This window comes from Kogia breviceps, chromosome 4 (assembly GCF_026419965.1).
Source record: "Kogia breviceps isolate mKogBre1 chromosome 4, mKogBre1 haplotype 1, whole genome shotgun sequence".
Lineage (NCBI taxonomy): Eukaryota > Metazoa > Chordata > Mammalia > Artiodactyla > Physeteridae > Kogia > Kogia breviceps.
The window spans coordinates 136,109,504-136,135,610 of record NC_081313.1 but is presented as its reverse complement, the minus strand read 5'-3'; the positions used below and the strand labels follow the sequence as shown (position 1 = coordinate 136,135,610).

General features: G+C 41.9%; 1 long non-coding RNA gene across 1 annotated transcript in view; it reads left to right on the top strand.

Annotated features, from left to right (window-relative positions):
- Positions 1-26,107, top strand: part of LOC136794064 (uncharacterized) — a 374,692-nt gene that overhangs the window by 211,965 nt on the left and 136,620 nt on the right. The gene's annotated exons all lie outside the window — the stretch shown is intronic.

Here is a 26,107-nt window from a genome sequence, read left to right as displayed (position 1 = left end):
ACAAATAATTTATAGATGTATTCTGGGAATATTTTAGGGTATTTTATTACTACTTCTGAAAGCTATGGCATGTTATCGATTTTGGTATATTAATATAACCTAAAAGGGAGGGCACACGCTCAGCTCCTAATCCACATCAGCTTTGATGGCAAACAATATATTTTACTGAAGGGAGCCCTGAGCCAAAGCAGCAGAGGTTAACAATTACACATCATAGCCAAAAGTTTAAGATAATGAATTTCACTCATTATGGAACTTCCACTTTGGGGACTGAAACAAGTTTTCTCTGAATAGTGTTTCATCCCAATTTCTCACCCACCGTTTGTTAGCATGAACTTCCCTTTCCTTCAGCCCCTTCCTCTCTTGCCACTTCCTTGGGGTTCATGAAGCCTGTCTCCTGCTGAAAGGATCATCTTTTCCAAAAGGGTATTTTCAGATTGGGTTTTGGGGGCTTGTTTAAAAGAGGTGATTATGTTTCTCCTTGTATTACTTGCTTTTCCTAGGTGGTTTCTAGATAATTAATGCTTGTGTTATCAACATCCTGTTTATAGTTGATATTTAAAAATCACTCATCTCTTTGTTATATTTAGACCCAGATCTGTATTACACAGACATTATTGTCCAAATTTATGACCCCAGCACTTAGGCTTCTCCTTAAATTGTCCTATCTTCAGCCCTCTGTAAGAAGTCAGTGCTTAAGTCAAGATGGTCTCTTACTGTCTCTGAAACTCACATCGTCATTCCTGCCTTTATGCCTTTGATGTTGCTGCTCTTCTCTTTTTTTTTTTACTGTCCCATCTTTTTTTGTGCAGAAGATTTTCCTGACCCCTCCAATATGTAATTATCTTTTTCTTTGAACCTCTGTACAACCTAGCATCTCTGCCTTATGATTTAGCACTTTGTCATGTGTAGCCTTGAATTAGTCCTAATTTCTCTTTCACATGTATCATTTATCCTGGATTGACTCTGAGTAATTTGGGGAAAGGTATCATACAGGTTAAGTTTTTTTTGTAACCCCACATCATTTAGGATGCAGCTGAACAGATATTGGCAACTCAGTATATACTAAATTCAGTGTATACCAAATGTAAGTTATACTAAAATCGAAGGAGAATCAACAACAGTTTTCAAAGTATGGCCTAGTCTGACTCCCTCTAATGATTTAAAAATTGCAGTATGATCAGAAATTCTACAAAATTCTGTCAGGCATAATTATTGGGGATGAGCTTTCTTTGCCTTTATTATTATTTTTAAATGTAAAAAATTATCGTTATAAATACAAGAAATGCTCCTATTAGAAAGATCTGAAAATTTGGAAAAGCAAAAAGAAGAAAATAAAATAATCTCCCATAATCCCTTCACCCTTAGTGAGCACCATTAATACCTTAGTATATACCTTTCCAGACTATTTTGTGTGCATTTGTGTAGGTTTATATACACACACATTTTACATACATCACTATTACTGCCTTCATTAATTTCTTAGAATGAATTGCCAGAAAGAATTTACTGGGACAGAAGGGTGCATATAACATAAAAAGACAAGTGTGTGTGTGTGTGTGTGTGTGTGTGTGTGTTTTAAAAATATCATACATTATGCACTCTTTTGTAACCTGTTTTTTCACATGCCAATAATGTGGCTTTAATGGCTGCATATTAAGTCATCGTACCTTAATTTACTTAACCAGTTAATTATTTTTGAACATTCAGGATTTTAAACCCTTCACTCCTACGAACTGTGCTAAAAAGTGAGCTTTCTTGTAGGTAGATATTTGTGCACATTTTTCATGATTTCCTCAGGATAGAGTCCTAGAAGTGGAATTTCCAGGGCAAAAGGGCATGCATATTTTAACGCACTTAAGGAACATTTCCAAACTGCTTTAGAAAGGCGGCATGCGTTTGTAGTACTATGCGTGGTAATTGATAATCGCTTTTCCCCAACCTACCCCGTCACTCCAGAGTTATTCCACTTGAACTTAAAGAACCAAGGTTGGGAGAGCATAACTGGGTTTACAGTGAGGGAAGTGAACAACCACCAATGTGCTGCCATAGCAGCTTCCTAAAAGACAGACCTGATATGTCACTCACCTGCTTAAAGTCCCTGTTTGCCTCTGACGCCTGAGGAACCAATTTTCCAACTCCTTGGCTGGACCTTTTCTTAATCTGTCCTCAGTGTATGGCTGAGCTCCACTGACCTTCATTCTCCGCCAACCATTCACTTTAAGCTCCTCCTACACCAAGAATCTCACCTGGGCTGGAACATGCCCTGCACTCTTATACCTCTTCAGTTTCACACCCAGTGGCAATGCTCATCTGTACAAAAGCATTTGTTATAGCCATGGATTAATCAAATAATAATAGCCAGTACATTTGTCAAAAAAGGAACTCAATCAGTGAAAAACTCTATGTTCTCAAATTTTGATTGCTTGTTGTGGCATAAAATAGCAGATACTATTCCCCCTGTGCCAAGTAATGGGTCATGTGCTTTCCTTGATTATCATTTGTAGTTATTTTATTGTTCCCATATTATAGGTGAGGAAGCTGAGATTCAGGAAGTAGGAGTAACTTGTCCAAGGACATGACTAGAAAGTTGTAGACTTGGATTTGAAATATAGGAAATATAGACAATAATACTCTAACCACACCACACCATGTTGTCTACCAGAGGTCCCTCACTGGGTCTCTTGGCAGCCTTCTGGGTTCATTCCAGGAGTTCTCCACAGGATGAAGGAGTTTCTGCTGGTTTAAAGAAGGCACGGGGCCCGATGTATCTTTGGAATCCAAGATTAAGATGCATAGTTCAGGCATTAAAATGAAAAATTAAAACATCTAGTTGTGACATTAGGTTTGCCTTATCCATGCGGTTCAGGGTTTCTTAATCATGGCACTATGGACATGTTGGACTAGAGCATTCTTTGTTTGAGACAGTGTCTTGTGTGTCCCCTGCCCCCAGTTGTAACAACCAGAAATGTCTCTAGACATTATAAATGCTTCTGAATGGGGGCAGGCAAAATCATTCCCAGAGAACCCGTAGTCTAACTGGAAAGATGTAGTGGACTTCTGTCATTGTTTTTGGCTGGTAGCAGCTGAACACTTTTCCTGTTATTTTGGAATCCTCACCTAAAGAGACATTTCTGGTTGTCACAACTGGGGGCAGGGAGTTCTCCTGGCCTCCAGCAGGTTGAGGCCAGGGATGCTGCTACACATTCTATGATGCACAGGACGGACCTCATGACAAAGAATGCTCTAGTCCAACATGTTAACAGTTCTTTTAGCTTTCTGAGCTACTCCAGTGCCCTTCTGACAAATTCCTTTATTTTTGACTTAGGCTAGTTCAGTTACTGGAAACTGACAAAGAATCTTATGGCATCGATGTTTTCAGAGTCTGATAATATCCAGAAGCCCTATAAGAATTGCTTTGCACCTGGCAATGTTTGTTTAGCCATGTAGTAAATAGTTATTAAGCATCTGCTATGTGCCAGGCACTGTGCTAAGTGCTGGGAATAGAATAGTCAGCTTGCCAAACAGGATTCCTGCTCTCTTGGTGCTTTCAGCCTGACAGGACAGACGGCCGAGTGTGAGACAGAAAGCACAGTGTGTGGGACACAGTATCAAAGTCACCTTACATAGTTAGGGGGAGTGTTTGGGTCAGAATCCCCAGAGGAAAAGATGTTTAAGCTGAAGCCTAAAAAAGGAGTAGAAGTCACCCAGGAAAGGGAATGAGGAAGAGTGTTCTGTGCAGAGAGAACAAAACTGGGGGGGGGGAGAGAGGAGGGCAGAAAGGAGGATGGGGGGAGCTTTGGGGGGTAGATGGAGAGATAGAGAGAGAGCCAAGAGGGAAGGAGGGGTGAGGGGAGGAGAAGGGAGGGAGAAAGAGAGATAGTGAGAGAAAGAGAAGAGAAAGAGAGAGGGAAAGAGAGGCAGAGACAGAGAGATCTCTTAAGGAGAGAGTTGGAGTCTTGGGTGTCTGGAGCTGGGTTTCAGTGCATTTTCTCTACAGCTCCTGAAGCAGCCAGGGGAGGTCTCTGAGTTACAATTTCACAGACTATTCTTAGGACCCTCCAGCAACCTGCCTTGGGAGCCACCTGTCTCCTGCTGTGACACTGCAATTTGGGAATAAGGTCTGGTGCTCAAGGTTGAGAAGGGAGGGAGGAGATTAAAATAGACACTTATTTATTTTTCATTTTTCATTTAGCTTGGTGTGGGTTGACTGCTTTTCAGGATCTGATTATTCCCTCCCTGAGGGTCCTGTGGTCAGACGCCAGCTGTGAGGATCTGTTACCATGGGTGACATTTTCATCCAATGGGGGCCCGCGCTGCTTGTTTGCAGAGTGACAGACAGAGCAGCTAATCGATACAGTCCGGGAGGTGGGCGTCCCCGCCCCCAGTGGCCCCTGCTATACAATGACTGCTGAGCCCCAGGGGCTTGTGGAACACAGGCGAGTGACTGGGCCTTTGATTGGAAAAGACCTTGCTCACTAGGGGTTCTGGCCCCAAACAATGCCCCGTTCTTTATTAGGGTGGCCTTGGCACTTCCAGGATTTTTATAGCCCCTGCCTCAGGCAACACTCCTGGGAAAAGCTGCTGCCAAACCCTTCTCGGCTCTGTGTGGATGATATGAGTATTCTCTTCTAGTAAGACTCAGCAGGCATTTTTTAGCATCATCTGTGTTCAAGCAATGCACTGAGTGGGGGAAAAGAACAAGGTAATGTCCTGCGCTCTAGGACCTTATGATGTAATTAGGAGCTTTTAGTCTGGTCATGGACCGCCTAAAGCCACTCAGTAATACATCCAACTCACTTATTGAATACGCTGTACTGTGTTCCAGGTTGGGGATACAAAGATGGCTAAGATGTGGTTGGTGCCCCCAGTACCAAATATAACTCTGTATGCCATTGAACAATAGGAATAGCTAGGACTTACTGGGCTGTTTCTCTGTCCTATCTCATTCAATGTTTGCAATTTTAAAAGATGGATACCGGGACCTCCCTGGTGGTGCAGTGGTTAAGAATCCACCTGCCAATGTAGGGGATGTGGGTTTGAGCCCTGGTCCAGGAAGATCCCACATGCCGTGGAGCAACTAATCCCGTGCAGCACAACTACAGAGCCTGAGCTCTAGAGCCCGTGAGCCACAACTACTGAGCCCATGTGCCACAACTACTGACGCCCACGTGCCTAGCGCCTGTACTCCACAGCAAGAGAAGCCACTGCAATGAGAAGCCCGCACAGCGCAAGGAAGAGTAACCCTCACTCGCCACAGCTAGAGAAAGCCCGTGTGCAGCAATGAAGACCCCATGCATCCAAAAATAAATAAATAAATTTATATTTTAAAAAAAGATGGATACCAATATTGTCTCCATTTTTGAATGAGGAAACTGAGGTCTAGATTGGAGCAGTGATTTGTATTGATCTACAGTACAAGTATCAGTATTATTTCCACTGATATCTCAAGTGTTTTAGTATTCGAAATTCATACACATACGTTCTCTGGGTAAGATATACTGAATGCCTAATAACATGTTTATTATGTTACAAAACAAATTCAACTGAGTAAAATTTAAAGATCTTATTGGCTTTATCAACAATTCTCTAGTAGATAGAAAGAAGCTCCGAGGAGCTGTACAAAGTGAAAGACTTTTACAAGCAGAAGGGAGCAGGAACAAGGAAGTTTTACTAGGCAAAAAATTGGATAGGTTATTGCAAAGTTATTTTCCTTTAGGGGATGACAGAGACCTATCAGGCAGATTAACTAAGTAATGCTGATCAGGTGATTCCTGTTGACTGGTTCAAGATTTCATTTCTGGGAGAGCGAAAACTGTAATTAAGTTAAATCTTGGTTTAGTGACATGGGGCTTAGCATAAGCGACTCTATTTGGGGACTGTTGTCTTGTTTTTAACAGTTATTTTGGATTGCTTAAAATTAGATGGTGAGAAAAAATTTATTCCTTGATTCCTTAATCCCAGTGGATTAAAAGTCAGGAAACCTGGGACCTCATACTTTCCAGTGATGTGGGACTAGGCTATTCATCAAACTGAACCTCAACTTTCTCTTCCTCAAGGAGGAATATTAAGGTTGGCCTTGTGTCTACCTTCTAGGAGTTTTATGATAACCAAATGGAAATAATGTGTACATGTAACTCATGAACCCAATATGATAGCACATATAATAATCAATCATCTTCTGGGCCTTATGGAGTTGTGGTGTATTTTCCTAGCGTTCCTTGCCATTATCACTTCTGCTCTTTCAGTTGAGGAGGCTCATAGATAAGAAGTTGTCCTAGAATTGGAAGGGTAGTTCACTAAATAAACAAGGGATGGCTCTTCTTCCTCCTTGGTCTTGCCATAAAAACATACACTAAAACACAACCAAGTTGCCATCATCTCCCTCCTTCCTCTCATCTTCCCTTCCCTTCCTCCCCAAATTGGGAATTATTTCTTCTAAGCCACTACTCATATAAGCATCACTATTTTAATTAGTGAGAAGCGAACAGAAGAAAGAAGCTAGAAGGCACAGCAACAGAGCCCACCACGTGCATGCTTTAATTATTCATCGAGGTAAATAAAATTAAATATTTCCCCAGCAATCCAGAGCAGGATCTGAAGTAATTACACTGTCAAATTCATCAGAAATTCTCTCATCAAAATAAAAACCTTGATGTCATTTAATAATTTATAATACAAATACACAAAAATTGTAAAATATTATAAATAGAAAACTGCAGGGTAAGTGAGCATGAATTAGTTAGGGGTTATGTTCTAGAAAGAGGCTGTCACGAGCTGTATAAATTTTTAATCAGAAACATTTTTGAGGCCTAATTTGGAGTATGGAATATACCAAGAACTTGAGAATACAAAGAACACAACAAAACAGCAACAACAAATTCCTAATGCCTGGAGATTCATAAATGCTGTTTTTTTTTGAGAAAAACAAGACTCAAAGTGATTTCAGGCAGAAGGAAAGAATATCGTCTTTGATGTTATGTATGTTCCACATCATCTGTGACGCCTTACATGTTGTCTATACAGGTAACGAATGAATTAGTTAGCCTCCATGTAAAGAACCCAAATAGCAAATGGGAAAAGTCTGGTTCATTTCCACCAACAGAGAAAGGAGGTTTCAAGTCACTGAACCTTGTAAAACAGTGTGTGATTCTGGAAACCATATGGTTTCATCCCAGTTTGAAATGGTTTTGATCTGTTGAGTTTCTGTATGGAAAAAGCCTGAAGCAAAAAGAGGAAGTGAGATTTTTCTTTTCCTCACTCTCTGAGAAGTGTTCTCATACATACATGTCATGCCTTGCTTTAGGAAGTGTCTCTGGGACTTCCTATCCCAAGTAAAGGACAGGTAAAGAGTGGGCAAGGCTTTGTTTTGCAAGGATGAGTCAGGGGGCAGCAGCTCCATTGACCAGGAAGGGAGTTCAGAAATGAAAGGTGGGCTTTCAAGATGGCTAATTAGAAAAGAAGCAGGGCCGACTTTTTAAAAAATTTACTTTAGTGTGTTTTCAAGGATCTAAGAGGTTAGCAGGGATGGTGACATGGTAGTCTTTTACAAAAAAAGGTAAGACAGATTGTGTTTATACTTAAAACCTTTCAAAACTTCCTCTTCTGCTTAGGATGAAGTCAAAGACCCTTCATAAGCAAGGGTTCTGGTTCTTTTCGAGGCTAACATCTCACCCCTTTGCCCCTTGCTGTCTGTGCTATGAGGGTGTAGCTCTTTTCTCAGCCTCTCCAGCCTCCTTCGACACACGCTTTCCTCTCTGCTTGGTACTTTCTTCTTCTCTTTTTTTGCTGGGCAAACTCTTCTTGTCCTGAAAGCCTCAGTTTATATGTTCTTTCTTCTAGGAAGTCTTCCCAGGTTACCAGATGCCATCAAGTTGTCCTCTTGTATCTCCCACGGCACCTTGTACCCCTCTACCCCTTTATATATGTGCCACATTTGTAACACTTGGGGTAAATTACTTGTGATAATGTATTTACTATGTATTCCAGAACCTTGGTGAAGGCAGGCAGAGACGATCTATGTGAGTGATCCTTCTTTTGACCCCAACTATGAGACCCTTTATGTTCTGTAAGCTCCACCACATCCCCACATCATCCTCTTTCTTCATTCTCTGGCCTTCCCTCCTGTACTCCCCAGTTTGTCCTCTTAGATCAACCTCTTCACTGTTCCTGACCGGCTCCAGCCCCAGGACCTCTCTCAGAAGGCGCTTCCTTGTGACATGCTTCTTTATGTCCTTCAGGTCTTTGTCACATGTCAACTCCCAGGTAGAGTTTTCCCTTTATAAAATGTCTATACACCTCCCACCTGCCAATACTCTCCATTCCCCTTTCCTGCATTTTGGGGTCTTTTTAGCATTTAGCAGTTAGCCTGCTATGCACTTACCTATTCACCTTGCTTGTTGTCTATGTCTTTCCCCTCAAGATCAAGCAGAGATTTTGTCTATGTTCTTCAGTGCTGTATCCCGAGTCTGTAGAACACAACCTGGCACATTGTGGACACTCAGTAAATATTTGTTGAAATAATGAATGAAGTAACTACCTCTAGGTGGGGGAAAAACAGATGAAGAGCTAATATCTTCACGGCAAACCCTTTTATAAGAAAGTGGGAGCTAGGAGGGGTGGAGGCTGTGGTGGGATAGGGGTGGTGGGGAAAACTGGGAGAGATGGATTAGCCTTCTCCCACTTCCCAGGGTGGACCATTCAAGTATGTATGAGGTCCCAAAGCCTATGGCTTCTTCTGAGAAAGGCTTACTGTTGCAGAAGTAATTGGTGGGAGGGAATGCCTGATGAGGAAATGGCTAATTTGTTGTTATAAATCAGGGATGACAGATGGGCTTTGATGCCAGTACCAATTTCATTTGATTGGTAGTGGTTGCTTGGAAGGCTATGTTGAAAAGGATTCTGAGGCTGTTTCTAGGTCTAATAGAAAAGGGTGTTGTGGCCAGAGATGTCTTGGGCTTGGGAAAGGGGACATGGCAGCATTTGTATCATGCATTTTTATCCTGACCCCTAAGCTTGGAGTTGGTTCTGGTCTTTTCCATGGAAATCCAGGCTTACAGAGGGACTAATGATATCCCCGTGTTAGTCTATTTGTTTTACGATTCTAGTGAAAGCTAAAGGTTAAGGTATTCAGGAGAGACCTAAGAATCCAGACCTTTTAGGGATTTGGGTATATCCTTTGGGTTGATTGATTTTTTTTTTTTTTCTCCCAAGGATGAAATGGCTGAGCTATATTGGTGGTTTATAGCTTAGGGGCTGTAATATGGAGGGCAGAATTCTTCTAGCCTCACTTCTTTAGATTGGCCATTCAGACCAATTCCCTGTTGCTAAGACAGTCTGCAGAAAATGACCCAATGCAGACTGTTATGTAAAATCTTGGCCTGAAGAAGAGACTTGACCCTAATGTGATTAGCTCAGCACACCAACCCTGTGAGCTCACTGGCCCATAAAAGCTATCGCTTCCACTCCCAGTGCTGCCATCAACCTGATCTCAGCTCCCCATTCTACCAATTGTAATTAATGACATTGCTTCTTTTCAGCAAGACTTCCCTGTCCCTACACTGACACCCTTCCCTTCTCTGAACATTCCCTTAGCAGAGCTGCTTCCTTGCAGCTATCTCAGCATGTGTCTGATCCAGTTTCTTATGCTAGGTGTTTATGTATTTTAAGTATTTTGAGGTCTCTTTTCTCTCCCTCAGTAGATTTAAGCTCATTTATAGGGACCATTATAAATATGTCCAGTATCTTTTTTACTGACTACATATCAGGATCTTAGCACATATTTTTGTTTAAAAGGATCACTGTTCAATACACTGTTGGCTGGCTTCAATGGGTCACCAGTTCATTGGTATAATTGGTGTAATCTTTCTTAAGGACCATATGGCATTATCTATGAAATTTTTGAATACGTATGCCTTTTTCCCCTAGCAATTCTACTTCTTGGAATTTATTCTACAGAAATACCATAGGAGTTTGCAGATATCTATATCTACATGTAAAAGAATGATTAGAAAAGAATTATTTGTGATGGTGAAAATGAGAATGTTCATCCTGGGAGAGACTGTGTTATAAATATGTAATATACACACAATGGGATACTGTGTAATCATTAAGAAGTAAAGTACTTCACTATATATTTACAAGCAAAAATATCTAAAATACCATGTATAATTGTGTAAAATGGTATTTTTTTCAGTTAGCCACAAATACATGTACAAATGTACATAGGTGTATAGAGAAGTGAATATATATAGTACATAGAAAAGGACTGGAGGACATACACCATATTGTTAGTGATTTATCTATGGTGGGTAGGATTGGGAAAACCAAGGGTTTTTTTTTTTTAACTTTTAATGATTTGGAAATTAAAAATATTCCCCCCCAGCTTTATTGAGATATAATTGACATATAAGATTTTATAAGTTTAAAGTGCATGATGATTTGATACATTTATATATTGCAAAAAGATTACCACCATAGCATTAGCTAATACCTCCATCCCATCACAAAATTACCATTTCTTTTTTATGGTGAGAACGTTTAAGATCTACTCTCATGGTAGCATTCAAATATGTAACACAGTATGGCAGAAAATTTTAATGGACATGTAATCATTCTAAGATGAAAAGATATTTTTAAAAAGAGTTGGTTATAAACAGGGCATGGCAGTTGGGTTTCCTAAAATATCCTAGAGTTTAGAGATGTTTTCAAAACAATTCAGTAGGGAATTCCCTGTGGGTCCAGTGGTTAGGACTCAGTGCTCTCACTACCAGGGCACCAGCTTGAATCCCTGATCGGGGAACTAAGATCCTGCAAGCTGTGCGGTGTGGGCAAAAACAAACAAACAAACAAGCAAACAAACAACACCAGTTCAGTAGCCCTCTTAGTTATCCAGGATGCTTAAATATTTCTTAGAAGCATTAAATATAAACTAAATTGTGGTGTTTATGTAAAGAAATTGTCTTTTTTCCCCTTCTCACTGATATCAAGCTATCAAGCTAGACTGTGTGACTTGCTCTGGTTAATGAAATGTGAGTGAAAGTGATATGTGTAATTTCTGAACAGAAGTTTTAAGAGCCAGTTCAGGGTTTGCCATGCTCTCTTTTTCTCTTTGTCACAAAACCAGCAATATTCCAGAAAAGAGTTTGTCCATTATCCTGGGTCCCTGGAGCAGAACTTCAGCCAACCCTGATGGCCATGTTACAAAACAAGAAAGAGAAACTTGCTGTTGTAAACCACTGAGATTTGGGGGTTGTTTCTTACTGCAGCATAACCTAGATTTATACAGCTATTCACACACTTCGTCAGTCCTGTAAGTAGAGGTCTTCACTGGCCTGGAAATCATGACTTCTGGTTCTAATCCCAGCTCTGCCAAAAACTTTCTGTGATTGTATTAGCTAGGATGCTTCAGATTGCAAGAAATTGAGAGTACGGTAAAAAGTAGCTTAAACAACAAGGATACTTACTATTGTGCATAACAAGTGCAGAGTTGCAGCTTCATGACATCATTGAGGACAAAGGATCTGTCATCTTTTTGCTTGCCCTTCCTGTTATGGTTGTACAGTGGCTATAGAAGTTTCCGGTGTCATATGTAGACATTATAGTATCCCGTGAAGAAGAAGAGTGTTTCTTTTTCTTCTTTCTTGTTTTTACTCGAGGAAAGTATTTCTTAGAAATTCCTCAGCAGACTATATCCAGGTCCCATTGGCCCAGATTGGTCATATATCTGTGCCTAACCAATCACTGCTAAGGGTATTGAGAGGCTATAATTGGCTTTGACCAGCCATGGTTCATTTCCTCTGGGGGTAGCAGTGGACTCCGTTTCTGAGCACATGGCTGTATGGCAAATGATTACCCAAACAAAATTGGGGTTTTGTCATCCAGGAAGAAGGGGAGGATGGAATTAGTGTTTACTTCAATGACCTTAAGCAAGTACATCCTTCCTTAGACTTTATAGTTCCCCCATCGATAAACTGAGGGTATGGGACAAACTGGTTTCTAATGCAGGGATTATTATCATAGAGCCCACAGACTTTATCCCCTGAAGAAATGGAGTCCAAACTTACTTACAGGTACAGGGCCTTGGGTATGGCAGAGCTATTGTCTGTGCCCTTGGGTGTCACTGACTGAGGTCATCAAAAGTCTTGTTTTATCAGCTTCCTGACAGGCAGACATATCATGTGTTCCAGCGCCCATAAAATCTCACAATTTGGATTTTACATGCCCAGTGTGAATGAGGTCTAGGTGTAGGATATACATGTGTGATTTCGTTAGCTTTTAGTTACATGTCAGATTGACTTTAAAAGTGCTTTGAAGACTTATAAAGTGCTTTGTGTTTAGAGATTTTTTTCTAATAGCTCCCTCTTCTCCCATGCTCCACACTCCCAAATCTCTGCATTCCCTTAAAATTTACCTTGACTCAAGGCACTTTATTGGCCAATTTAATATAAGCCAGTCCCAAGTGTTCTTGAGCCATGAACTTCAAAAATAATTTATCATCATCATTATTAAAAATAATGGTCAGAAATTATTTTGGGGCAGGGAGCTACAGAACCAAGTGGATAGACCTCATGGGATCGAAGCCAAGGTCTTCACTGCTGCTTTCTTTTTTTGGGGGGGGGGTACACGGGCCTCTCATTGTTGTGGCCTCTCCCGTTGCAGAGGCTCAGAGGCCATGGCTCACGGGCCCAGCCGCTCCGCGGCATGTGGGATCCTCCTGGACTGGGGCACGAACCCACGTCCCCTGCATCGGCAGGCGGACTCTCAACCACTGCACCACCAGGGAAGCCCTTCACTGCTGCTTTCAAGGCACCAGTTCTCTTGTATCCAGGCATTGGCTGCAGACTGCCTGAGAATGTGATGGGCTTATCTGAGGAAAATGCCAGAGCTCTTATTTTGTTGGGCCAAGTAGACACATATGCAGCCAAGGCCTGCTCAGGCAGTGAAAGGGGGCTGGATAGGGATCTGTAGAAACTGAAACAATTGAAGTCATCCTGTCTCCCCTGTTCTTCAGTGTATTTTAGCACCAACCTCCCCAACCCTACTACATGCCCTGGAAGGCGTTTATGAACTGTTTGTAGCTTTGCTAGTTGGTACTGAAAGCAGGAATCCTAAGCAGTGCATAATTTCTTGACTAGCTTTTATGAGATCATTTTTTTTTTCATCTTGATAATGTACTGGGATGCTGAAATCACTCTTCTTTTCCCAAAAGACACATTGCCACCACTCTCTGGTCCATGGGAGGAAGGATTGTTAAAGACAGTAACTTCAGGCATCTCAAACTACCAGTCCTATTTGTCACCACTAAGATATAAAGCCTAGTGGGTCTCCTGAGTTGGCTTTGTATTCCTGGAGGACCTCTTAGAAATGTTGCTTTGGGGCCAGAGTAGCCCCAAGAGGTGTCTGTCAAGGATAGACCCAAATCACCAAATTAAAATGGACATAGCCCATCATGTAATTGTTCCAAAATATTTTGACGTTGGGCAGTGATTGGCTGAGTCTCTTATAATAGAGGGTATCAAGCCTTCCTGAGGCCCAGGTACCCATAAAACAAAACCAAAGAGAAAGAGGAAGAGTAGATTGCCCATTCTGCAAACCCTTTATTGTTAAATCAAACAGATATAGAAAGTAACACAAAATAGCTGTGTAGTTTAATGAGTTAGAAGGCAACACCCTTCTAACCACCATGAGGTCAAGAGATGAAACTATGTCACTTATCGCAGAAAGCTCTCTGTGTGCCCCATCTGATCTTTTCCCCTTCCCCCAAAGTAACTACTATCCTGACTTTTATAGCAATCTCTTCCTTGTGTCCTTTATAGTTTTACCATCCAAGTGAGCATCACTAGACATTCTAGTTTAGTCTTGCCCATTAAAAAAATTGACATGTCTTTCAAGCCTCTTTTAATCTACAGGTTTCTCATACATTCCTTTCTCTTTCTTCCAATTTACCTTTTCATCTGTAGATTTTCCTATAATATGGATGTTGCTGATTATATACTCACTGTACAGTTCCTATGTTCTCTGTATTTTCTCAAATTGGGAACTATATTCAGAGACCCCATTAGATTCAGGTTCAATCCATTTAGTAGGTGGCACTGAGTTCTTTCACCAGGAGGCACATGAAGTCTGATATTTGCACTTTTTTATTTTTTTATTTTTATTTTTTTTTTTTTTTTTTTTGCACTTTTTTAGATGCTAACATCAGCCAATGCTCAATGCTTGGGAATTGCTAAATGGGGATGTCTAGTTCTATCATTTCCCTTTCATTTATTCACTAGAAAATTTATAAACAGATGCTTCCCCTCATCTACTCTTTGATTACCAAATTGTACAGTTCATGTAGGAGTTGCTTGATTCTTTCTCTTTATTTACCATAAAGATAATGAATTGGTTCCTAACATCCTCTGTATGTAACCAATTTGTTTTTTAAAAAATATCATTATAAATTCAAGGACTTGAGCATAAATTGCTGGATTCCTTGATTGCACTTTTAATCTATGTCTTTTGTGTCTTTACTGTTCTGAATACATGGGTCTGTGCTTATGCTTGTGAACTTGGCTATTTCCCTGCCTCCAAATCATCTGGAAAGGAAGCAGCTAAACTTTCCATGGACTGCTCAAAGACCAGCGGGAGATGCTTGATTTTAGTTTTTTGTTTCTTTATTTTTGGTTCTAGTGGCAGGTTAGAGCTTGTGTGGCACAGAATGTAAGGCGCTCTAGCTGAAGGACTTTGACAATGTATGGTCCATTTGGCAAGATCTTTGTCACTGTCAGATGGAGGCCATTAAAGATCCCATTTGTCCAGCTTTTTCCCTTATGATTTCACGAGCTCCAAGTCCCCTTCTAATCCCTAAGTCTGACTTTCCAAGTGGCTTGACGGCAGGAAGAGAATGCCTCAATCACACTGGCACAAATATTTTCTTTTTGCTCAGTAGTTAGGTTTTTCAGAAGAAATGGATAAATTGGCATTTTGTTGTCAAAATTATATTTCATGTTCTTCTCTAAGGAAACGTGAGCCCTGGAAATGCTTTCCTTATCACCTTGCTTCTTTACAATTGGCTTTGTCCAGTTTTAGGGTAACCCTGTACTAGATTGTTCTTTTTTTTTTTTTTTTAGGTTTCTTCCCAGGCAGAGACTTACACTTATTCTAGGTAACTGAAGAAAAGCACATTCTTTTCAAGCTGAGTCCACTCACCCACATGGCCCTGAGGCAGACCATTGATTTCTCTCTCTCATTCCAACTAGAATGAGGTACTACTGTTAGAAACCAGGTACCTTTCCTTGGCAGCAGTAGCTGCTAACTAACAAGTAGGTCATTAAGTAAGGGTAATGATGGATATAACCAGACTGGCTTGTTGGCCTTCAAAGCTTTTTTCCCTTTAGAATGAAAGAGAATGCCATCTTGATACTTGAGTCTGTAAATCAGCATTTAGAATCCACAGATGAACTTAAACACATTCTTACCCCATCTCTCCATGGGTGGAAAAAGACAAAATTTGTGTTTCACTTTCTTGCTCTTCATTGTTTGCTTGGGGTGTACCTAGGCCCAACTTATGAAATTGCTCACTCCTGACAATGAATCTAATGCTTTCTTTTATCAGTAGAGAATCAGTTTGTAAAATTTCAAAGCCCTGTTCTCCTAGACTGGCTGAGTCATATGGAAAATAAAGATTAATAAGAAATATTAATTAATACTGATTTTCTAGAGCCCACTAAGCAAAGTCCAAATTAGATGACTTCATTTAAAGCTTTGGTGGCAGAGACCTAATTAATGAAAAACACCAGGCTTAAACAATTGGCTATCCATCTTTAAGCATAAGGAAAGGACAGAATCCATATGACATTTCACTGAGGATGAAAAATGAACAATTGCGTGGGTCCTGGATAATCCTGATTTGACAGGGAACCCTGGAGACTTTTAAATATCCCCCTTTTCCTAAGACATATGGACTCTACACCATTGTCATATTTAACTGGGAAACTGGGTTCCCATGCATTCTGTTTGTTTCCTTGCTTGAGGCCTGTGGCTGAGACCTCATGAGTTTGTAGCAATTGGAGTCAGCTTTTGTTCAGCCTTTAAGATGAAAACCATAAACATGCTACAAAACACCAGAATATAAAGGGGATTATTGGTCCATAATTAGAGAACTAAGAGGTGGTTATTCTAGTTGTCCCTTCACTCTCCCAACGACATGCCTGTCTGCTAGACTAGGAACAAAAGAGATTGAAAAAGCAGACAGCCTTGGGCTTCCCTGGTTGCGCAGTGGTTAAGAATCCGCCTGCCGGGGCTTCCCTGGTGGCGCAGTGGTTGAGAGTCAGCCTGCCGATGCAGGGGACACGGGTTCGTGCCCCGGTCCGGGAAGATCCCACATGCCGCGGAGCGGCTGGGCCTGTGAGCCATATACAGGCTGCTGAGCCTGTGCGTCTGGAGCCTGTGCTCCGCAACAGGAGAGGACACAACAGTGAGAGGCCTGCGTACTGCAAAAAAAAAAAAAAAAAAAAAAAAAAAAAAAAAAAAAAAAAAAAAAAAAGAATCCGCCTGCCAATGCAGGGGACACAGGTTCAAGCCCTGGTCTGGGAAGATCCCACATGCCGTGGAGCAACTAAGTCCACGAGCCACAACTACTGAGCCCGCGTGCCACAACTACTGAAGCTTGCGCGCCTAGAGCCCGTGCTCTGCAACAAGAGAAGCCACCGCAATGAGAAACCCATGCACCACAACAAAGAGTAGCCCCGCTCGCTGCAACTAGAGAAAACCCGTGTGCAGCAACGAAGACTCAAAGCAGCCAAACATAAAATAAATAAATTTATATTAAAAAAAAATCAGACAGTCTTGAGTTTATTTTAATGGGAGCCCTCATGTCTAGGCATAGTTGGAGGCCATTTAATTGACAAATAAAGAACGCTTATTCTGTCTTGGAGCCTCAGAAATCAGAGAATCATTGAAATAAATCAGCCTCAGATAACCAAAGAATCTGAGCATCTTGTTATGCAAACCTGTAAGTTATGTCAGAAAACACACCCACCTATGAGCATATTTCCTCAATTATTTGAATGTCCAGGTCCCCCCTTCAACTCTCATTTCAGAAGAATGACAGCTGGAGGGAACTACTTTCTCCAGATCAAGTTAGTTGTCCATCACTGGAGGTGTTTAACCAGAGATCCAAGGGCCATCTCTCAGGGCCACGGTACCAAGGATTCACTCATCACAGAGGGTAGATATTTGAACAAGATAACTGAAGACATTTCCAACTCTGAGAAGTTATGTGTTAGAATGCAAACATGCAAATTTAAAGGGAAATTAACTTTTGAAAACCATAGCAAGGAAATATTTTCCCAGGGAGTGAGTGCTTTTCGAGACTAGGATAAAGCCTAAGACTTGAAGCAAGTGTGGTCTTAATGGGAATCAGTTGGTCATTGAATTAAATTTTAATATTTCTGTGTACCTCCTGTTCCTACTAGTTTCTCTTCCTGTACATTGTGGTCATTTGACAGAGCAGCCTCATTTGACCTTCAGTGCAAATGAAATAACTGTACAAAAGATATATTTATATATGCAAATGTGTATTATCTAGTCTTGACTCCCAGGGAATAGGAAGACAGGAAATGCAAGTGTGCACTGTATAGACAAATGTTGATTTTTCTACCCTTTCTAACCCTTTGCGTAGTAAATTATTCAGAGAGATGTGATATCTTTTTAAGACATCCTGAGTTCCTTCAGGACACTGCAGTATCTCATAAATTGCTTTACATGGTACCCTGGAAACTGGTTTAAAACTATCCAACTAAAGTATATAATTTAATAAAACATGCTTTTATACTCAAGAACATATGGATGTTGAAAAACTAGCAGTTTATTGGAACAATATTAAATTAACTGTTAATGAGTGCCTCAAATGGATGATAGCATAAAAAGGTGTATAGAAAATATGGAATGAGCCACTATATATCCTGGAACAAGAATAGTAAATATGTATAATAAATACCACAGTTTTCCTATCCTGTACTCATGGCAGACATCACTAATTGAGCACAGCACTCTTTGAAGTTGGGCTTAACTTCAGAGTCTTAGCCCAAAACTTCAGGCCATTCTGTTATTCAACTAGAGTTCCCCTTCTGCCATTCTTTTGTGAACTCTTCCATGAAGGCTTTTGTCCCCACCACTGACAAAAACAGCCCTTGTCAAAGTTGCTGGTAATTAAGTTCCATATTGCCAAGTCCAAATGTCAATTCTTAGGGTACATCTTGCTCAACCGATTAACAGTTGATCTTTTCCTTTTTCATAATATACTTCCTTTGGCTTCTGGGACACCATACTTGGTTTTCCTCCTATCTCCTTTCTTCCTATCTCCTTATTGTTCCTTCTCAGTATCCTTTCCTGGTTCTTTCTTACCACCTAGATTCCTAAATACTGGAGTACTCCCAGGCCCTGAATTCTCTGTCCACACTCATATTCTTGATAACCTCATCAGACTCACAGCTTTAAATACAATGTATGCCAATAATGACCAAATTCTTATCTTCAGCTTGGACCTTTTTTTTTTTTTTTTTTTTTTTTTTGCGGTACGCGGGCCTCTCACTGTTGTGTCCTCTCCCGTTGCGGAGCACAGGCTCCGGACACGCAGGCTCAGCGGCCATGGCTCACGGGCCCAGCCGCTCCGCTGCACGTGGGATCCTCCCGGACCGGGGCACGAACCCGCGTCCCCTGCATCGGCAGGCGGACTCTCAACCACTGCGCCACCAGGGAAGCCCATGGACCTTTTTTTTAAACTCGAGTCCCAACTCCCTATTCAAAACTCCGTATAAGTGTCTAAATGTGACTCAAACTTAGCATGCTTAAAATTTAACAATTTTGTTTTTTCCCTTAAAGCCATTTCTCCCCATAGTACCTTTTATCTTAGTTGCTCAGACTAAATCTTGGAGTTATTGTTTACTCCTTCCTTCCATCTCTCCCTCCCTTCCTCCCTTCATTCCTTCCTTCCTTTCTTCCTCTTTTTCAAAACCATGTCTAATACATCAGCAAATCTTGCCACTACCTTAAGTATATATAACTGGAGTCAGATTACTCAGCAACTTTGTAACTATTTTGTCCTTGGATCTTTTGTTAAATACCTGCTGTGATGGATAACTCACTTCTGGAGAAAGTAGTTTCCTCCACCTGCTAATCTTCTGAAATGTGGGTTGAAGGGTATAATATTGTAATTTATAATAAAAAATGTATATTTGGTCTTTGTCCCCATTTCTGGCACAGAGCTTCTAAAACCCTTGGAATTTCCTAAATGAAGAGAACATGAAGGTGTCTTTTGTTAGTTTAGTGAGGTGACTTTTGGAATTCACTTAAGGATGGGGGCTGGTTGCCAGTGAAGTCAAACGCGATTAAAGGGTTGAAACTGTCAGTGGCCCCCCGGCCCCCCACCCCAACCTCTGGCGATAGAAGACGGGCTGGAGATGGAGTTCAATCACCAATCACCATTGACTTAATCAATCATGCCTATGTGATCAAGCCTCCATAAAAACCCAGAAGGACAGGGTTCAGAGAGCTTGTGGGTTGGTGAACATGTGGAGATTTGGGGAGAGTGGCATGGAAGCCCCACGATCCATATACCTTGCCCTATGTGTCTCTTCCATCTGGATGTTCATTTGTATTCTTTTTGTTTTGTTTTTTGTTTGTTTGTTTGTTTGTTTGTTTTTTGCAGTACGCGGGCCTGTCACTGTTGTGGCTTCTCGCGTTGCGGAGCACAGACTCCCGACGCGCAGGCTCAGCGGCCATGGCTCACGGGCCCAGCGGCTCTGCGGCATGTGGGATCTTCCCGGACCGGGGCACGAACCGGCATGCCCTGCATCGGCAGGCGGACTCTCAACCACCGCGCCACCAGAGAAGCCCCATTTGTATTCTAAGTTATATACTTTTTATAATAAACTGGTAATCTGGTAAGTAAAATGTTTCTTTGAGTTCTCTGAGCCACTCCAGCAAATTAATTGAACCCAAAGTGGGTGTCATTGGAACCTCTGATCTATAGCTGGTTTGTCAGAAGCACAGGTCAGTCAGAAGCATCTGGGCTTGCGAATGGTCTCTAAAGTTGAGGGGGCAGTCCTGTGGGCCTGAGCCCTTAACCTATGGAATCTGATGCTAAGTCCATGTAGATAGTATGAGAATTGAGTTGAATTGTAGGACACCTATCTGGTGTTGGAGAATTGCTTGGATGTATGGAGGACTCCCCCCACCCCACCCAATCCAACACACCCACCCCACCCCCCACACACGAACACACACACATTAGAAGTGGTGACCAGAACCTTTAAAGGGGGACCTGAACTTTTAACTAACTGGGGGCATGTACACAGGTGGGTGTGTTTTCTTGCATAACTTACAGATTTGCATGTAAGAAGATGCACAGATTCTTTGGTTATCTGGAGCTGCTTATCTCTTGTCTGAGTATTATATTAACCTCCTAACTGGTCTTTCTACTTCCACCCTTGCCCCCTGTCCCAATCTATTTTTCATATAGCAGCCAGAAGAATCACTTAAAAACATACCATACAACTTGTTCTTCCCTTCTCTCTCTCTTTTTAAAAAAAAAAATATTTATTTTTATTTATTTGTTTTTGGCTGCATTGGGTCTTCATTGCTGTGTGTGGGCTTTCTCCAGTTGTGGCGAGTGGGAGCTACTCTTTGTTGCCATGCACAGGCTTCTCATTGTGGTGGCTTCTCTTGTTGTGGAGCACAGGCTCTAGGTGCATGGGCTTCAGTAGTTTAGCACGCGGGCTCAGTAGTGGTGGTGCACGGGCTTAGTTGCTCCCCAGCATGTGGGATCTTCCCGGACCAGAGCTCGAGCCGTGTCCCCTGCATTGGCAGGCGGATTCTTAACCACTGCGCCACCAGGGAAGCCCCTCTTCCCTTCTCTTACTCTGTCCAGCCACTCACGTTTTCTCACTATTCTGCAAATACGCTAAACACATCTTCCTCAGGCCCTTTGCACTTGCCCTTGCCTCTGCCTGAAATATTCTTTCAGATATTGACATGCTTCACTCACTTCATTCAGGTCTGTGCTCAAATGCCCCTTATCAAAGAGGCCTACCCTGCTGAGACTATCAGAAAACAGCACCCCCTTCATTTTTCATTCTCCTTACTTTGTTTCATTTGTTTTCATTGTATTTATCCCTATCTGACATATTGTATTTTTATTTGTTTCTGTTTCTCTCACATATTCCCTCCTTCTTCCTTCCCCTCAATGTAAGGTCCATGAGAATTCTGTGTTATTCATTGCAGTATCTCTGACACTTAAAACAATTTTGTCTTAGGTCAGATTTCCTGGAAATGGACTCTGTGACTAGTGTGCAGGAGATTTCCTGGGGTTTGTTCACAGGAGCAACATCTGTGAGACAATGAAGAAGTGGGTTGGGGTGGAGGTAGGTGTAGAACTGACTGGTGATCGCAGCAGAGTCTGCGGCCTCAGCACTCGGATAGTCCTTGGTCTGCCCCCCAAATTAAGGCAAGGAGGCTAAATCCCAGAAATGATCAGTCATTGGAGGTGGGCTGCTACTGGAGAACAATCAAAGTGTTGGGCAAGGCAGCTTCCTTATCCTGAGAGCAATTCTCAGAGAGGGACTCAGTTTAAAGCTTTTAGTAGCCAGTATTCCCAGAGGCTATGGGAGTGAATATGCTGGTCCTGAAGAAGGAGGAGGGCTGGTGTTCCACAGCACCCGCTCCATGTGCCGAGTGCCTGGATACTGAAAGCTTGAATACCATGCTTGCTCTGACACTGCTGCTTGGTCTGAGGTGTCCTCTCTACTGTCTCAGTGTTCTCAACCTTGAGATCTCAGTGCATCCTGTGACCCCCGCTGATACCAACCAACCACTTGCAACAGCTTCCCAAGGCTGGGAGATGGAGAGGGTCAGCTGAGGCCCAGCCCCAGAAGTCAGAGCCGGCCTTTGAGCTTTGAAAAGCTGATACCAGGCATGAAAGTAGGAGGCATCTCTGCTCTGTGTCCTTGGGGACCAGAGCAAGAAGAGAATGCTTTCTAAGAAGACAACGCATCGCTTTTGGGCAAATCTTTCCTAGACATTAGTAAAAATGGCTAAGGAACCATTACATTTGATACAAAGCAGCTGAAAAGTCTATGATTCTAAAAGTTATATCACACCGCAAGCTGATTTTCAGTGTCTCAAGCCTCTAAGATTTATGCCTCCTGGGATACTCAAAGCAACAGAGGCAAAGCAGTTATTCATTCATCCATTGTCTCACTGATTCATTCAACAATCTATTATTAAATGACAAGATGTATTCTAGGTGGGTGGTGAATATATAAAACTAATACTATTAACTTCCTTAAAAATTCTTAACGCTGTGCTAGGTACCGTGCTTAGTAGTTTACTACATGGATTATCTCAGTTTATCTTACAACAATTCTATAAAGTAGGTATTATAGTACATACTATTTTTCTTAGTTTTTTTTTGAATAGAGTGGTTAAATAACTTGCTCAAGGTCATACAACTACTAAGCGTCAGAGCCTGCATTCCAATCAAGATGTATGAGTTTGTAAAAGACTCTAGTACACTCTCTCTCCAAACAAGGAATGATTAGACTCTTAAGAAGCTTACAGTCCAGTAGGGAGACAGATAAATAAATGAAGTTGAGCTACTGAGGGAGTTAAGATGTGTATCCAAGGTCCAAGTATCAAATCCATGTTCATTCTTCTCTACTTATTTGTATACTTTGAGAATGGAAGATTGTAGTATTTCTAGCAATTTAATCAGGATGCTTTGGCTGCATGTAACAGGATATCCAATGAAAAGGGTTTTAAATAATAGAATTATTGCACACAAGAATAGTTCTGAAGGTAGGTGATGCCCTAGTTGATTGATTTGGTAGCTCAGTGAGTTCAAGACTCTGGGTCAGCTTCCCCATGACCATACTTGCCCCAGCTGTATATTCAGCCACTATGAAGGATAGAGCTCTGGGCTCCATAGACCTTGGTGAGGTCCGTGAGGAGCAGCAGAAAGGACCCCACACCAAAGACCCTATATATGCACAGGAATTGAGTGGGGTCAGCTACCTCAGCTAACTTTACTTTTTACCTGAAACCTCCTTTCCTCAAAAATATTGCCTGAACTTCAGACAGTTGGAGTCCTTAGGCCACTGGGCCTAGGCTCAGGTTCCATGGGATAGGTTGGGAGTGACCCAAGGGCTGCAGCACAATCCTAAGGTGAGTATCTGAGGTAAAGCCAGACTGAGAGCTAAGCAGAGAAGTTGACCAGAGCCACAACCTAGGAAGCTGAAGAGCAACACATAAATAAGGAGAGAAATTAGGGAAACTGAGGCCAAGCAAGCAAGTGCGGAGTGGAGTTAGGAAGTGCCTGGGGTCATTCCTGGAAGTGGGACCTCTTTGAGCTGGCTCCCTTCGATGGCTAGGGAAAAGAGCTGCACTAGTTCAGACACAAATAGAATAAAGAAATAAACGTGAGAACAAATGACAAAGATATCTTCACTTTCCATCTCCAAACAGCTGGTAGGAGGGATGAGGCTATCTGGGTTTGGTTCTTTAAAATGTTCAGAAATGTAACATAGATTGTCCATTGCCGAGACACACTACTTTTAATGGGAAAATATTTTTGATTAAAATATAGGGTAATATGTAGCATTAAAAGTCTCTTTTTTAAAATATAAATTTAATTAATTTATTTATTTTCGTCTGCATTGGGTCTTCGTTGCTGCACATGGGCTTTTCTCTGGTTGCGGTGAGCGGGGGCTACTCTTCGTTGCGGGGCGTGGGCTTCTCATTGCGGTGGCTTCTCTTCTTGCGGAGCATGGGCTCTAGGTGCGTGGGCTTCAGTAGTTGTGGCACACGGGCTCAGTAGTTGTGGTTTGCAGGCTCTAGAGCGCAGGCTCAGTAGTTGTGGCACACGGGCTTACTTGCTCCGCGGCATGTGGGATCTTTCCAGACCAGGGCTCAAACCCGTGTCCCCTGCATCGGCAGGCAGATTCTTAACCACTGTGCCACCAGGGAAGCCCCAGGCTCTTTTGTTTGTGAGGGCTTTGATGGAGTATGCAAAGCATTTGCCCATTAGTCCTGTAATTGCAGACACGTAATTGCAGACACGCTGTTTCTTGTACTTACTGAAGGAAGTTGCCCAGTGTTTCTTCTTCCTGGAATAAAGTGTTACTTACCACTGTGAACATCTTTCACTGAGTTCATGAACAATGTAGCAGAACTGAGTAATAAACAGAATGCTGTCAAATATATATCTTCCCATAATATATCCTATACCTTAAAATGCCTACAGGGAATCACTTTTTAAAGTCTATAACATGCAGTAGTTTTGATACGACTGGTTGAGCCATGCAGAAATGATTAAAAAAAGAGTAATAAATTCAGATTTTACACCAGGCACCGAGCATTAAGCCAAAATGAAACTACCATACTCAAATCTTCTGCAGCTTAGAGCTAATTAGACCTACATTTCCGGATGGCATGAGCATCATGCAATGCAGCAATTGTTATAATAACTATATTCTCATTGAGTGTCGTGTGGTGATTTACACCAGAGATGCCTGCCAAGGCTAATGGACTTTCTAGGAGGAAGTCTCTGGAGGCTCTGGAGCAGGAATGGGAGTTTTGCCCCTGGGCATCTCTCCCCATTGGATTCCTCATGATAGTGCTGAATGTTTGGCAGGGCAGAGATATAGCCTAGGGGGCAGTAATGTCCCTGTGCATTTTAATTACCACTGAAACACACTATTTCAGATAATGACTGGGTTTTACACAGATTTGAAGAGAAGCGATAGTTTGTACTACCACTGGGGGTTGTTGGGAGGATAAAGTATGACTATGTCTATTAAATTCTTAGCATAGTGCCTAGCACATAGTAAGCCCTCAATAAATAGGTGCTCTTTTAAAAAATGAATGCTCCATCTATGGCTTGGAATATATGGTTTATCCTAGATTGACTTTTAGCTGTACAGGCAGGCACTATGTCAACTGATGCCGGGTGGTTCGTGATTTTAATGCCCTGGATTTCCCCAGAAAATTACATAAGCAAGGGTAATCCAGGGTCACTGTTGATCCTGGCTGATGTTTCACATGTCTAAGTATGCTAAGCTCCTGCCTGAGAAATACAGGCTTGATTCAGTGGAAAGCATGTTTGAACTCTCCAGTCCCCACTCCTACTTCATGAAGAGAGCCTGTTGTGCTAGTGGGAAGAGCTCCAAGTTACCTGCCAACGGGGTGGCGAGAGGGCAGAGCATTTCCTGGAGGGTCATGCTAGGGGCCAAGTGGGAGGGGAAGAAGGGGTTCCTCACAAAAGCTACACAGGCATCATCCAAGGAGGATTTGGTATGGACTGTCTTCCAGGAAAGCCAGATTGCCATATGATGATGGCAACAAAATGCTGATGTTATTAGTACTTTCTGAATTCTTTTCAAATTCATTATTCATATCTTAAAATGAAACTCAGATGCACTTAATGCTTCTTCTCTGCCCAGAACTGGACCAAGTCTTTTATATGTTTGATTTTTTTCTAATCCTCTCAATGACCCCGCAGTGTGGATATTGTTAGTCCCATTGTTTTTGGACAGGGAAACTGAGATTTGGGGTGGTTACCTGACTTGGCCATAAGGCCACCTATTTAATAGGTGGACTGAAGTCTAACCCAGTTTTGTCTAACTCAAAAAGTCACGATCTCGCCGCTGTCCCCATGTTCCCTGCTGAGAAGGTTGTGGGGTTGCATTTGTTCATTGTCCCCAGATGCTCTCAGCTTGTAGTACATGATCTCATGCTTTTTGGCTACCAGTCAAGGAATGAATTTCATCCTCCTACCAGCCTTGATTGATTCCCCTGCCTTGTGCTCAGCACTACACTGGAGTGGGACAGAAATAAAAAGTATGAGATGGGGTTCCTGGTTTCAAGGGAAGAGCACACGTGGAACATTTAGTGAACAGTCCAACACATTGTGCAGTCCAAGAGTAACATGGCAGGCATCACAACCATATGCCAAGTAGGTCACAGCACTTACTTCTTGCACCCTTGCCAGAAACTCTGATTCTTATGGCACTCTTTCCTGCTGATTCTGGACCTGGCCTCAGTCTCAGAATTCCTTTCAATGCAGCAC